This window comes from Ahaetulla prasina, chromosome 5 (genome assembly GCF_028640845.1).
Source record: "Ahaetulla prasina isolate Xishuangbanna chromosome 5, ASM2864084v1, whole genome shotgun sequence".
NCBI lineage: Eukaryota > Metazoa > Chordata > Lepidosauria > Squamata > Colubridae > Ahaetulla > Ahaetulla prasina.
In genome coordinates, this window is record NC_080543.1 from 99,485,847 (window position 1) to 99,498,695 (window position 12,849).

The window sequence follows — 12,849 nt, forward strand, 5'->3', positions numbered from 1 at the left end:
CACAATAGTCACATCCAACCTGACTGATCTTGAGAGGATATGCAAGGAAGAATGGCAGAAAATCCCCCAGTCCAGGTGTGTAAAGCTTGTCGCCTAATACCCAAAAAGACTTGAGGCTGTAATTGCTGCCAAAGGTGCTTCAACAAAGTACTGAGTGAAGGGTCTGAATACTTATGCCAATGTGATATATCATGGTTTTCTTTTTAATAAATTTACAGACATTTCTAAAATTCTGTTTTCACTTTGTCATTGTGGGTAACTGAGTGTAGATTAATGGGAAAAAAATAAATTTCAACAACTGTAGAAACAGGTTGCAGCATAACAAGGGCTACGGTGACAAAACTGAAGAGGGTTTGGAAACTTTCTGAAAGCACTGTATGAGCCCAGTGATTTCTCTCAGAAGGAACCACCAAGTTTATTGGGTCACAAGGCAGCACTAGCTTTCCTAGAAAGGGAGCTTTCAAGACTACTTGGGTGTAACTATTGTATGGCACACTATTCACAATGCAGAATTTATGAGGTTGATTTGGCAATGTTCATCATGCTCCTACAATTAGGAAAAAAAATAGGTTTGCCTTGCAATACGTTCACTCTCACTAACAGTGGAGAATTACAACCTAGAATGCTATGCAACCTGAAAATTCTGGGCACTGCAGTCTCAATTCATTTTGGAACCTTGTAAGTTAATGATACTATAAAGGTTTTCTGTTTCAAAAGAGCCCCCCCCCCTCAATGTAAGATAGCCCTCAGATAGATCTACATTTTTGGTCACACTTTTTCCCCTGGGATCATCGCTATATAAACACACTGCACTGATTATAATAAAAAATATGTATTGCATATGTATATTGGATACTTCCAAAATGTATATTAGAAGTATAAAGATGAGTCTTTTAAAAGCACATGCACAGATGTGGCAATTTTTTTCCATTCTGAAATGATCCCTTATTCACCCTGTTTTTAGTAAATTTTACTGACAATGTAGCAATCATGTAATAAAAGCAGCTATATTGTCATGTCTGGAGGAAATCAGGCACTGCTCATCATCTGCCCAATATGATCCCAATTGGAATCTGATTTAGTGGTAACTGATTAAACATTTTACATATGAATGTCCCACAGAGTGAAAGACACATCCAAAATTTTTAATTTCTTTTTACTTTACTAGCTTACTCTGTAATAATAATGTAAATTATATGTGTGGTATATGAACACCAAAAATTTGAAGTCTTTTAAGTTCTGTTTATTGCAGTTATATACAGTATATTTATTATTAAGATTGAACTTGGCTTAAATCTGCCATTAAAGTTTGCTGTTTTAGGCAGGCAACCATTTAATTTTCTGAATGTGGGCAAGAACATCAGTGAATGGAGCATCAATGTCTTAATATCATGCCAATTAATAGGACTGTTTTTAAAAGGGAAGATTTATGAAAATTTAAGAGTAACTTGTTTCTTTAATTTCATGCCAAAAACCAACTGCAGCAAATTGCATGGCTGATTTTGTATATAAATTGTTGCCAAATTTGCAACTGCAATCCTCCTATCTGGCTTTCAAGCCAGATAGAAAGCATTTCAGGGTTGTCTGGTTCATAGGATACCCTCTGTCACAGGCTATAAATCAAAGACTGCTTTTGGGAAACCTGTGTCTTAGGTATATTATAACTGCATGATTTCAAGAACTATAACAGATTTCTGCAGTTAAACAAAATGTTTACTAAAAAATGTTATCTTTTCCACTTAGAGAACAGTGGGTACTCAGTCTCTTGCAAAACATCCACAGATCTCATTGAAAATATTACCTATATATTACTGAAACACAAAAAGTATTTGTGTTTTGAGAACAGTATATTACTTAACCTTTTCCAACTATATATCCTTACAAACTTTATACAGTAATAAAGAGGGGGAGTATTCAATATTATTTAACACTAAATAGTTTTTAAGACTAACAACTAGTAACTGAATTATAAGCCATTTCTTGTAAATTAAAAATGTTCTCATAGGAACTCAGAGAATCTGGTTAGACAAGTCTGCAACACTGGAAAAAAATCTATCCATATTTATCCATGTTAATCTGTAAAGTCCCACAGATCAAAGTCGAAGTTATTTCTCAGTGAAGTACTTTGAGCTATTCAGAATTTTACAGTTATGGTTCTTTTATATACTGGATTCTGATTCTGATTTTATATCCTTGCAGAACTTTATGCTTCTATTAAGGAATGATATCTGTGTGTTTTGTCTATGTTTTACTTAACTTAATACAGATTGGGCTAAATAGAGAATATTTGTGCATTTTTTGAAGTAATCCTGTCCACACGTTATTACAAGTTATTAAGGTGGAAAAATTCATGTGCCGGGGTTGGCTCCTTTCTCTTTTTAGGCGGCAACCTGTGTGACCCGCAGAAAACTTGGAATCATCTAAATCCATCCCGTTTCTCCCGGGAAATAGGAAAAACCGTCCTCCCGTGCCCAGTAAGGCAAACAAGACAACACGTTGCTCCCCGCCTCTTTTCCAAATGAACTGAGCATCATTCGAGACAGCGGAAGCAGGAGCGGGGAAAAGGATTCATAATTATGCCTTGGAGGAGGCGCGGCTTTGGGCTTCTTTAGAGTAAAATATTATATGGATTTGAGGGCATTTTGTAATGCATCGTCAAAACGGAAGAGTTAGGCTGGCAAATCCCAGGTTGGAATCTGATCCGAGCTCCTAAACCTTCATCTCTTCACACCTTGAAAACTGAATGAGGCCGACAGACCGGCAGGGACGCAGTTAAGAGGACACCGCAAAACCCCGATTGCAGAACCCTGGGCGTGGGGGGCGGAAGGCGCCTCCCGCCAATGAGCCACAACACAGGCGGGGTGGCGTCTGACGCGGCGGAGGCGCGAGTCCTGCCTCGGGGGTCAAGCGTCCAGCGCCGCGCTTGGCCTCGCCACCCCACCCTGCGTGTGTCGGGGGCGGCAAGCAGGACAGCAGGAAGAGCCCTCGCAAACTTCTCCGGTTCTGCAAACGAGAGAAAGAGAGAGAGAGAGAGAAGCAAAATCAGAGTCTGCAATTTCGCGCCTCCAATAATTTTGTGTGCGTGCGTGTGTGTTTGTGTTTTTTTCCTCTTCACTCTTCCCCTCGGCATTTCCTGGCGGACCGGATGGAGGAAAGCAGGACTTGTGTGGTGGGGGAAGGTGGTGGGGCAAGAGATCTTCCTCCTCCTTCTCCTCCTCGGGAGAAGGAGCGGGGGATGGGTGGGCGGATTCGTGGGCTTCCCATCTCCGCCTCTCCCCTGCGCGATCCCGGCGGCAGGAAGGGAAGGGAAGGGGCAGGCGGAGAGGAGGAGGAGGAGGAGGGAGCTGCCTGCCTGCCTGCCTCCTATGTGAAGGGGAGGGGCGGGAGCTCTGGCTGCCGCCGCCGGGTTGCCGAGGCTGAGCTGAGCCAAGCGGCAGCGCGGGGCCTTGGACACGTCGGACCGGGAACGGGCGGGGAAGAGGAGCCCGCAAAGCGGCGGGGCCAGGCCGGCAGCTCTCCGCGAGCGCGGCCCGCCGCTGGGCAAAGAAAGGCAGGAAGGCGAAGGGAGAGCCACGAGCCCAGCTCTCGGCCGCCGCCGAGACAAAGAGCGAAGCCCGCCGCCGAAGGCAGCTCGCTCCCTCGCCCCTCTCCTTTCCGCCGCCTCTTCCTCCTGCCCATCCGCGCCCCCTCGCTGGGCCGGAGCCGGGAGCAACAGACCGGCAGGCGGGCAGGTAGGAAGGAAGGAAGGAAGGAGGGCAGCCGCCGAGGAACGGAGGTAGGAAGGGAGGGAAGAGCCGCCATAAAACTTGAAGCAGCTGCTGCTGCTGCCGCCTCCGAGGAGTTGCGGGAAGCGCCTTCCGACTCCGGCCCAACGAAACCCGCCGCCGGCCGCCTCCCGTCCCGTCGCCACCGGGCCTAGCTAAGGCGGCCGGGTAGGAAGAGACCCCCGGGCTCGGCTTCCCCGCCCTTTGCCTTGGGCTGGGCTGAGGGGGAAAGATCCGGGAGGTGGGATGGGCACACCGGGAGGGATATTGGCAGAAGGGTCGAAGCGCCTAAAACTAAGGATGGGGGGGGGAAGACCTAACCAAACCCACAGGGGTGGGGGAGAAAGGAGAGAACTCGTGTTCTTGGCCGGGGTGGGGCGGGGGTCTCGTAGGGAAAGGGTGTATAGAGTGTTTCTCTCCCCTCCTTCCCCACAAGGGAGGGGTTTCGGGTGGGGATCTGAAAGGAAAGGATGGAGGGGGGGATTTTAGCAGAAAAATCCCTGAGAAGAGGCGGGGGATCTTTTCGCTTTGAGTGGGTGGGAATTGCGAGGGAGAACCAGGTGGATTGGGAGGAGACCCCCGCGGGGTGGCAAGTAGGTAGGGGCCCACCTCCCTTTCCTCCTAAAGAATTTGCAGTTCGGGAAAAGTCCCTCTCTTCGGCTCCCGTGCATAGCGTGGAAAGGGCAGAAAGGGGATTGAAATCAAAGATCAGGACGATGGGCCCCAGAGTAATTCTCTAAGGAGATAGAGGGATAGGAAGGATAGTGGATAAACTAGACTGAAAGCCGGGAGTGCTTCTCCAGCCCAGGCCTTTGGAAGTTAAGATGGAGTAGCTGTGGCTCCTCTCTTGAGTTTTTGTTAGCTGCTGTTTTGTGTCAGGGTGGGGAATAAGAGAGACATCCTTGCCTGAAGTCGCTTCATAAAATGCATTGTGTCAAAGGAACTTCCTCTTCACATGCACAGTAATAAAAATGACCTACATTTCAGGAATCTCTGGAAAACCATCTAAACTTCTATAGACTACTGTTTTCATTAATGTGCAGAGTTGCTTGCTCTTTTAATCCCTTGCATATTTCTTGTTGTAAATCAGGTTTGTTGTATAAGAGTTTAACAGGGGATTAGGATAATTTTGACCCCTTTTTAATTTAGATTAAGTATGACTGAATCTTTTTTTTAAAAAACCCCAAAGTTGGGATTTTTGTTTTTAGTTATATAGCCAGTTCACATCTTTCAACTTTTTCCAGACTTTGATTAGTAAATGGAACAGTATAAAATTAATCATATTAATAATGTATCACTAAACTATATACTAGGCATCCTGTAACATTAAATGGAAATAAGATAGAATCTTCATACTGGTTAATATAAATATATAAAATTTATATTATACTATTGTACAATACAATGCTTTAATAATACAGCCCAAACCCAAATAAATACATACAGCCCAAACCCAAATAAACTTTTATAACAATAGTGTAAAATTAAGTTCCACGTTATCCGCAATAAGGAATGCTTGATGATGATGGAACTTGCAGAGATGGCTAAATTGACTGCTTTTATTATTAAACAAAAGACAATATCTATGTTTATGACTAACTGGAAACCCCTTATAGACCTTTTTCATGAAAGAGAAAAATGGCTTTGTAACCTGTGATTTTGATTGTTATAAAAATATATAATAGAAAAAGACAAGTTTTTTGTAATTATAAAGGAAGAAATAACTAATATTGGCTGCAAAGGAAATTGGAAATTTCTAATTTTTTAATCTTTATATACTTTTTCTTTTCTTTCTGTTTTATTCTGTACTAGTTTCTGTTATTTTTTATGTTCTCTTTAAAACTTAGTAAAATTTGTATAGATAAACAATAGTGTAAAATTAGTAAAGTATTGTATCATTATAGGATACATACAAACAAGATCAGAATTAAATTTTAGTCAGTTATCAGTCACTAGTCAGCATAAAACCTAATCCAGATTTAGTTCACCCAGTCATGAAAATTATGCCAATTATGTGCTGTAGAATTGTTCTGTTCTGACAGAAATGAAGAAGTGTAAGTGCTCCAAGTGGCCTGGGAATTATATTTAAAAAGATGGTTATAGTGTGGAACTTAATATGGAGATCTCTATAAAAGATACAATATAATAAATTACACATGGCAGTCTTAATCCAGAAGAACAGATATGTTCCTTATATGGGATACTACTACATCTGCTCTGTAATACTGTAGATGCACACACATCAAATCTTGGTTTTGAAAATGTTCTGCTGGAGGATTTTCTGAGATGGAGAAATCTGTTATTCTCTTTGAAATGTTTACTTGTTTTTATCCTTAATTTGCTGCCTTATTGCCATTTTAACTTGCTCAATGTAAGGAGAGTAAAAAGGTAGAGAAAGAAATATGGAAACACAGCTGTTTCCATCTTCATTGAAAATTAGCATGAAATATATAGAGAGGTAAATTTGTTAAATTAATATTCTTCAACCAATAAATGGTTATTGTTAATTATGCAATTGGTTACATCTTTTCCAGTCCATCCTCCAGCTCTAATGTTGGCTTTTGGGACCATTCAGGAAGCTGTAATATTACTGTTTATATTATTTTGAGCACCATGTAGTTAGGATAGGAACCTAATTATATATCATGTAAAAGCTATGTTAATGCTGTTACCTGAAATAATGAATATCAGGCATCAGGTCACTACCTTGAATATAAGAAATACTCAGAATGATCGCGAAATCAGAAGCACGTATATGGAGATTTTGACCCTGCAGAGTACTTTTTAGCTGCATGTTGAACAACGATTATTTGACCTATGGAGATTGCCCTACTCTAAATTCAGCTTATTTTTCATGTAGGATGCATTCATTTTCTACCCAATTCAGGATTTTCCAATGTAAATGGTAAAAAGCTTGCATACTCTATAATACTCAGCATATCTATTGGTCTGTAATTACTAGAATCATCTCTGACTCCTTTTTAAAACATAATGGCCATTCCCACAATCACTGAGAGTGCTATCTTGGGGCCCACCAATCTGCATTTGTCTTAATTAGCTCTTGTATAAATATAATGGAGAATGTCAAGTATACCTGTTAGATGTTGAGATATGATGCATTTGCAAATATATATACTTTATTTGGTATATACTAAAGCTCTTTAGTCATGGTATCTTTTGAGACACTGTAGATAGAAAATTATATTAAGTTCATTTGTGAATCTTTTTTTAAAGAGATAATGCTACTGCTTTAGATACGAGATATTTGTGTTTCAGTCACTAGATATATTGCTTTGGAAACAGCCCATATTGCATGTCAGGCTAGCAACTGGGAGATTGTATGTTCTAGTCCTGCCTTAGGTATGAAAGCCAGGTGTGTGACTTTGGATAGTATCTCAGCCAAACTCAACTCACAGGGTTGTTGTTGGGGGACAGGAATAGAGAAAGGAGTATTAGATATGTTTGCAACTTTGAATTATTTGTAAAAACAATAGAAATGGGATAAAGAAAATTTTAACTAGTATAGCATTAAATACATTTCTAGCTGTGCCCAAGCATTCTGCCTAAACAGGATATTTAAATGTATGTGAAGGACAAGTGATTGCAGATGCTGCCTTCTTCCTTACTTCCTGATCTTGCCATGTTGTGAGATAAGTTTTCAGGTATGCCTGTTCATTGCAGTGAGAGAGCATAAGAAGTTACTAAACCTTCAAACCATCCAACTGTGTGAACATGGCAAGATTAAGGATTGATGGGACAGACAAATGCACATAAGGTGTGCATGGCCAAGTATGTCTTGTGCACATTTAATACCTTGTGCAGGATGCCTGTTTACTTCTGTCTACTTGAAAACAGCTTTAATGCTCTTTAAAGAACTTATCAGTAAAGTTTATGTTGACTTTTATTCTTGGTGAAATAACTTGTGCGTATTTGTTTTCACACTGGTATGCATCAGTATGTGTGGTCTATGTATAATATTCAGAAGATAAATGCTGCAACAGATAAGTTTATCCTGACTTGATGTTTAATAACTGGATAATAATCAGGATCAGGGAATAAGCTTTAGCCTAAGCTTTTGGTGTTCCTAATTGATGTTCCCTAAAGTCTTATATGGGTTCAGCATTGTTCTTTGGCAACTTTTACATGGCTTACCCACTAACATTTTCATACATCACCTGCTTGTTTAGGGATGAATGTTTATCGATAGTTTTATTGTAGAAAGTGAATTCACCACAGATTTTCTGCTCCAAAAGCAAGTATGGTGAGTGAGGATATAATGTAGCTTTAGGAATTTTTTTTTTCATTTCCTCTAACCATATGACATGATGCATTCTTAGATTGAAATTAAATAAAATTGTTCAGTATGACAGGAACTTGTGTTATATATCCTACTAAATAGTTTTATAATTTCACTAGCTGTATCATGTACAAATGACAAATCAGACTTAGCTATTTTAATTAAATGTTTAAGAATACATTTGGAACTCGGAATGCTTAGGACATGGGTGTCAAACTTGCTGGGTCACATTGCCATCACATGACATTTATTACGTTTTATCATCAGCTGGGGTGAGTGTGGCCTCATGATGCATCCAGCCCATGGGCCACCAGTTTGACACCCCTGGCTTAAAATGAGGCACAACTGTAAATTTAGCATGCCAGATTTGTTACTCCATATTGTTTAGGTCAACTGCATTGGTGCATATGTTACTATTTAGGCTTCACTAAGAACTATAAAATGCTTCTATTATGTACCATATTTTTTGCACTATAAGACTCTCTGGACTATAAGAGGCACATTAGCTTTACAGGAGAAAAAAAATCTGCCTCTGCCTCCCAGCATCCATCCGCTATTCATCTGGCTAGCGTTCTTGCAGCAAACAGCCTGGTCAGCTTCAGCACGTTATCTCAGCCCCAGCATGAGGCTCGTCAGGGCTCCTCTCCGTTTCTCCCACCACTGGTCAAATGAGCTGAGCTGCTGCTGCTGCTGGAGAACAATGGAGCCTTCGCTGGCAAGCAGGTGATTGGTGATTGGATTTGCCTCCTGGAATACCGCCGATCAGCTGTTCTAGACGGACGGGATTGCTGCTGCTGATCGGTTCTGCCCATTCACCGCTGCAGATTGCTGGCGGTAGGTGGCGGAAGGCAGCGGTGACGAATGGGCAACGGTGAACGGGTGGTGAACCCCGCCACCAAAACAGCTAGGCAGTATTCCGGGAGGCTGATCCAAATGCCAATCAACAGCAAAGGCGCCAGCATTTTCCAGTGGAAAATGCTGCCGCCGCTGCACCAACCCCCTTCTTCCACTATAAGGCGTACAGACCTTTCCATCGCCTTTTGGGGGGGGACGTGCATCTTATAGTAAGAAAAATATGGTATTTTGTAGTAACTACATTAACTTCTGAAAGATGTCCTATTGTTACCTTATATGGATGTCAAATAATTTCATAGTTTTTTCTAAATTTCTGTGATTTACTTGTGATATTCATTAGTCTTCTATACATTATTATATAGTGTTTCATTATATATTTGGAACATTTTTTTCTATTTTGACTGAGGTCAATTGTTAATTCAATTTAAAAGAAAAAATTAAGATTTTAAATCTTAAATATACAATTGTACTATATTTATTATTGAGCATCATTGTTATTCAGTGCTGCAGTCATGTTTCTTACATTTTTGTTTCACAATAATATTGAAAAAAGTATTCCCAGCTTTAGTTTTTTTTCCAGGCTAAATTGTAGATATCTTATCATACTAGTTAAGCTTGCATGTTAAGCAAATCAGTTTCTTAAAGGTTTCTTTGTATCATAGGGTATTCCCAATAGAGAAGAAGAGGTCATCAGTTATTACAAATATATATTAAATACAATTTATCATAATTACATATATTGCATAAATTATATCACTGGTATCATTTTGCGTCACTGCTGTGATATCATTATGCAATAGAGATCTTACTTGAATCCATTTAGCTATTTGCATAATGTGGTTATTACTCAAATGATATAAATCTATGGAAAATGACATAATTTATGCAAATGACATCAATTACAGTGGAAATTTGATCTACTGCTTACAAAGTCCATTATAAAGCAAAATCTAGGTTTCACCGTTTAAAAAATGCCCTAGTCTGCCTGCTATTTTTTTTCCCAGCCAAAAAAATAAAAAAAATACATAATTGTAGACAAATTGGGCATATCTTCCAAAGCAGCTGCCTAAACTTTGTCAGAGATATGGCTGCTTTAACTTGAGAAGAGTTATTATGGAGGCTCCCAAATATTGTAAATGAATCTTTCAAATATTTTATGCAGCCCTTTTTTCTAAGAGCCGTGGTGGGGCAGTGGTTAGAGTACAGTACTGCAAGCTACTTCTGCTGATCACCAGCTGCTAGCAGTTTGGCAGATTGAACCTCACCAGGCTCAAGGTTGACTCAGCCTTCCATCCTTCCAAGGTGAATAAAATGAGGATCCTGATAGTTGGGGGCAATATGCTGACTCTCGCTGTAAAGCACTGTGAAGCGATATATAAGTCTTAAATGCTATTGCTAATTGTAGCGCTTCTATTATATATTTTAAAAAGTATAGTTTATTAAGTATAGATAGATGCTTTTAGTGCCAGTGTTATAAGGCATGAAAATTTTTCATGTGGCCTTAATAATTTTACTTCCAGTGTTTTTACAGTTGATAAACTTGGAATATTTTAATGAAAAATCATGTTTATTTCTGATTAATGGGAAGTTAGGCAGGAAATGACCTAGAATTAGGACTGTCAATGTTCCAGCAGGCAGCTGAAGCACATTAATACATTTTGTTCTCTTTGCCACCTACACTTGATTCATTTTGAAGGGTGACAAAAATAAATTATACAGCCACAGACATCAGATATAATCAATCTGTATGCCTCCATTCTAAATAATTAAGGAAGTAATGACAGAGTTGAAATGGATTAAAAGGCATGCAGAGTTTGTTCCTGCTCAGATTCTTATTTAATTAACAAGTAGAATACAATGGGTTGTGTCCAGCAGTGTCTTTGCTTTCACTTCTTCACTAATTTCCTCAGACTTAGTAAAGACTTGTTGTACTGGAAACCTCTTTCTAGGGGTTGGGGAATTCTCTAGAAAGATTTCAGATATCACAGAAGGCCAAGTCAGCAGTCATAACAGAGGCAAGTATTCTCATGAACTGGAAATTACTTAAGAAAAAAGAAGTAAAATAACAAATGCCAATCTGAAATTTGGAAAGCTGTTGCATATGATGGCTTTTTAAACTTTCATGCCCGCAGTTAGAGAAAGTAGTGAGATTTATTTAATTTATATAGCTACTCATCCACCTAAGGAACTCATTGTGGAAAACAGAAATCAGAAACCAATTATATAGTTCCATTAAAAAGAAAATGGCTCAAAACATTTAAAAACCACCTTATTAACTCGTGTAACAACCAGACCGACACCAGAACTTCCAACAAACTCCAGACTCCAATGTCTGGGGTGCTTCCTTTGTTCCACTGGGATTTTGATCCCCCAGACTCGTGAGTCAGATCAAAACAAAATCCCATCACCTGTCAAGAGTGCAGTTGAGAACCCTGGAGGAAATAGATTATCTAGATCTGTTTCCTTCATGTTTCAAGCCAGGACTTAATGCTGAGACAGCTTTCGTTGTGCTTGTTGATGACCTTTAGTGAGCCAAGATAAAGGGGGTGCATCCATCCTTGTGCTCCTTGATTTCAATACCATTGCCCACATATACTTTTGAGCTGGCTCTGCATACTGGAGATGGGGTCATTCTTTTTTCAGCCGTTTTCTTCCTTTGTCCAAAGTCAGTTCCACTAAGTGGTGATTGGTTGGGGGGAGGGGATGGTGGCCATGCCTCAGTATGCCCATATAACACCTTTGTTTTGTGAGATGCACTGAATCCTAGTTTGCTTCTAGGTTCCATTCACAGTACTTGGTTGTCACTGCCTGTCTCTGTAGTGGCATGGCAGCTTCCCCGGTACCTGGAGGAAACTGTCTATCTAGACCCGTGCCAGTCTGGCTTCCGGCCAGGGTACAGCACGGAGACAGCTTTGGTCACGTTGCTTGATGATCTCTGGAGGGCACGGGACAGGGGTTGTTCCTCTGTCCTTGTCCTATTAGATCCTATTAGTCTAATAGGCTTTTGATACCATCGACCATGGTATCTTGCTGCGATGGTTGTGGGGTTTGGGAGTGGGGGGCACCGTCTTTCGGTGGTTCTCCTCCTACCTCTCTGACCGTTCGCAGACGGTGTTGGCAGGGGGGCAGAGGTCGACCGCTAGGCACCTCACCTGTGGGGTGCCACAGGGGTCGGTTCTCTCGCCTCTCCTGTTCAACATCTACATGAAGCCGCTGGGGGAGATCATCCGTGGTTTTGGGGTGAGTTGTCAACTGTACGCTGATGATACTCAGCTGTACATCTCCACCCCGAACCACCCCAACGAATCCCTTGATGTGATGTCCCGGTGCCTTGAGGCCATTCGGGTCTGGATGGTGATGAACAGACTTCGACTCAACCCATCCAAGACGGAGTGGCTGTGGATACCAGCGTCCCGGCACAGTAAGCTAATTCCATTGCTGACTGTGGGGGGCGAATCGTTGGCCCCCAGGGAATTGGTCCGCAACTTAGGCGTTCTCCTGGATGTACGGCTGTCTTTAGAAGATCATTTGATGGCTGTCGCCAGGGGAGCTTTTTATCAGGTTTGCCTGATTCGCCAGTTGCGTCCCTTCCTGGACCGGGACGCTCTATGCACGGTCACTCATGCCCTCGTTACCTCCCGCCTGGATTACTGCAATGCTCTCTACATGGGGTTCCCCTTGAAGAGCACCAGGAGGCTCCAACTGGTGCAAAATACAGCTGCGCGGGGGATAGAGGGAGCATCTCGTGGCTCCCATATAACACCTCTCCTGCGCAAGACTGCATTGGTTGCCAGTGGTCTTCCGGGTGCGATTCAAGGTTTTGGTCATCACCTTTAAAGCGCTCCATGGCATGGGACTGGGATATTTATGGGACCGCCTGCTGCCACCAATAGCGTCCCATCGACCTGTGCGCTCTCACAGGGAGGGTGCCGT

The 12,849-nt window shown here is 41.5% G+C and overlaps 1 protein-coding gene across 3 annotated transcripts in view; it reads left to right on the top strand.

Annotated features, from left to right (window-relative positions):
* Positions 1 to 3,352: 3,352 nt before the first annotated feature.
* The window catches only part of NCK2 (NCK adaptor protein 2), a 73,453-nt gene continuing 63,956 nt past the window's right edge, over positions 3,353 to 12,849 (top strand). For 2 of the 3 annotated variants that reach the window (XM_058186614.1, XM_058186612.1), the window contains exon 1: positions 3,353 to 3,775. The gene's annotated coding sequence lies outside the window, so the exon portion shown is untranslated. The remainder of the gene's footprint in view (positions 3,776 to 12,849) is intronic. The other variant, XM_058186613.1, reaches the window with a different exon arrangement.